Source organism: Micropterus dolomieu, linkage group LG13, assembly GCF_021292245.1.
Source record: "Micropterus dolomieu isolate WLL.071019.BEF.003 ecotype Adirondacks linkage group LG13, ASM2129224v1, whole genome shotgun sequence".
Taxonomy (NCBI): Eukaryota; Metazoa; Chordata; class Actinopteri; order Centrarchiformes; family Centrarchidae; genus Micropterus; species Micropterus dolomieu.
The window spans coordinates 22,882,802-22,885,853 of record NC_060162.1 but is presented as its reverse complement, the minus strand read 5'-3'; positions in this window follow the sequence as shown (position 1 = coordinate 22,885,853).

Below are 3,052 nucleotides of genomic sequence, written 5' to 3'. Positions count from 1 at the left end.
TTAAATCTCATGCATCAAATTCCAGCAACAGGGTTACTGAGACTGTATATTACCGAAATCTTAGCAACATTAAAAACTGCCTTACAGCAAAAAGCAATACATTACTGTAACGTTAATTGCGTTTCTTTTGTAACACGTTACTCCCAACACTGGCAGACGAAAGTAGTTGTCTCGATTATGAAGCTATTAAAATGCTAACTAACGTTAGCTAACAAATATATTAATCCACGTGCTAGCATTAGCTAATGTACACCAGAGCTACCCACCAAGGAAAATATTTCCAAACTCAGAGTGAGCTCAACTTTAGTTAACTTACACAATTGTGTTGTCTTGCTAACAATAATAAACTTACCAAGAAAGACGATTTTTGCTGGCAGTCTCTGCAGCTGTGTTTCAGTTCAGGGAAAACCTGTGCTGGACGGGTTTTTTAGACAGCAGGAAACACGGCCGGATTTCCGGTTGAGCAGGGAGGCCCTGGGAGTGTTACTGGGCCTCCTAAATGGGGTGCCACGATTGAGACCCTGGTGTTTCTCTTCTGGATGGCAAGTGGGGCATCATACAGGGTGGTCTCCAGAGTATTTGCAATGCCTCGATCCACTGTCCACTGCATCGTCCACAGAGTCACGGAGGAGGTGGTGGCCATTCGCCACAAGGTCATCCACCTACCGAACACCCAGGATGAGTTACAACCGATATCCCGTGGGTTTGCAGGGCTGGCAAGACACAGAGCTTTTTTTACAGCAGCTGGAGCAATCAACGGCTACCATGTCCGCATCAAGTCACCGAGCGGCCCTGATGGTCAGTGCTACAGGAACAGGAAACTGTTTTAATCCATCATCCTGCAGGCTGTCTGTGACCATCAGGGTTGCTTCATTGACACCTACGTGAGCCAGCCTGGGTCGGTCCACGACTCTAGAGTGCTCTGCTACAGCCCACTGTACAGGAGTTCACTCTACCCTCCTCCAGGGCATTTCATCCTTGCAGACGGAGGGTACCCGTGCCTCCAACATCACCCCCTACAAGAGGCCAATACAAGGTGTGGGAGCCCAGCGCTTCAACAGCCATCTCTCCAGGGCACGCTCCATTATAGAGCGTGCATTTGGGATGATGAAGACCAGATTCCGGGCCATCTTCCTGCAAGCACTGGAGGTGCACCACACCTTTGTACCTCACGTGAGTATTTTTTTAAAATTATACTAATGAGTAAATCAACATATTGATTCATTAAAAAAACATAAATTATTTCAGACTGAAGTATATTTTTAACCATTTCAGGTCATAACAGCATGTGCCATCCTCCACAACATGGGGCTGGTGACATTGTGGCCCCAGAGGATGAGCCTGGGGAGGATGTGGCAGAGGATGAGGGGGAGAATGGTTTGGAGACGGTCAGTGGTGCTCCCTGGCGTGACCAGCTGTCTGCAGAGGTGTCTGCCCTGGAGGAGGTGCCCCCTGACCACCAATATTTTTAACAGGCAAGTAAAAGATTAGTAAATTCCTATTCATATCCTAACAATTTTGCCGGTTGAAATATTTTGTAGAGATTTATTTTGTCAAAATAAGATTGTGAATTAGTATTTTGTGTGCACAGCTTGTTATTCTTGCCTCTTACTAAAACATCTTAGTGACATAGCAGCCGTCGACTGAACCAGCCCTGCAAACCCACTGATGGACGATGCAGTGGACAGTGGAGAGATGCATCCACACCTGCAACACACTCTGGAGACCACCCCAGATGATGTCCTGCTGACCAGGGTCTTTATTGTGGCAGCCCATCCAGGTCCAGCAGCATCACCAGGGTCTCCTTGCTCAGCAGAATAAATGTTGTAAATATGTAATAGTTACAAAGACCACAGAAAATAAAATCATTTATTTAACAAATATTTAATTTGAATTGATTAATAAATATTATATATATTATTATTTAAGGATTTATTTTTCAGCAAGTCTCTCTAGTAGAGAGAACAGCCTGTCCATCCTCACTCTGCTCTCCTGTGCTCTCCTCTCCTCTGCCTCTCTCTGCAACCTTATGTCTTCCTTGAGAAGCTGAAGCAGCTCATCCTCTCTGTCCCTCTTTCTCTTTCTCGGCTGGCTCACCTCCTCCTCCTCCTGGTCACCCACTGCAGTACTTGGCCCTGGTGTGTCCTCAGGGATGGAGGCAATTATGACAGGTGGGGTGGTGGAATGCCTCTGTCCCAACACCTCATCCATGAAGACAAACCAGGGCCAAGTTGCAGCAGTGGGCTTCCCACCTACACCCAGTCCTGACCCTGGACACTTGCAATCCTAAGGCACAGGAAATCAATCATGGTAAATAACAGCAGAAAAACAAATTTCAGCAACTGTGTTTATTAACGTGCATGGCTAAAATGAATGAAATGAAAATGCAACGTACAAGGTAAATGTATAAATAATATTAAAACAGGGTTGTAAGATGAATGCAGTTTGTGGTTCCCTTTATGCTACACAGTGAACGATTTATACAAAAATGATTAAAAAAAATACACTGCTCAAAAAAATAAAGGGAACACTTAAACAACACAATGTAACTTCAAGTCAATCACACTCCTGTGAAATCAAACTGTCCACTTAGGAAACAACTCTGATTGACAATCAATTTCACATGCTGTTGTGCAAATGAAATGGACAACAGCTGGAAATTATAGGCAATTAGCAAGACACCCCCAATAAAGGAGTGGTTCTGCAGGTGGTGACCACAGACCACTTCTCAGTTCCTATGCTTCCTGGCTGATGTTTTGGTCACTTTTGAATGCTGGCGGTGCTTTCACTCTAGTGGTAGCATGAGACGGAGTCTACAACCCACACAAGTGGCTCAGGTAGTGCAGCTCATCCAGGATGGCACATCAACGCGAGCTGTGGCAAGAAGGTTTGCTGTGTCTGTCAGCGTAGTGTCCAGAGCATGGAGGCGCTACCAGGAGACAGGCCAGTACATCAGGAGATGTGGAGGAGGCCGTAGGAGGGCAACAACCCAGCAGCAGGACCGCTACCTCAGCCTTTGTGCAAGGAGGAGCAGGAGGAGCACTGCCAGAGC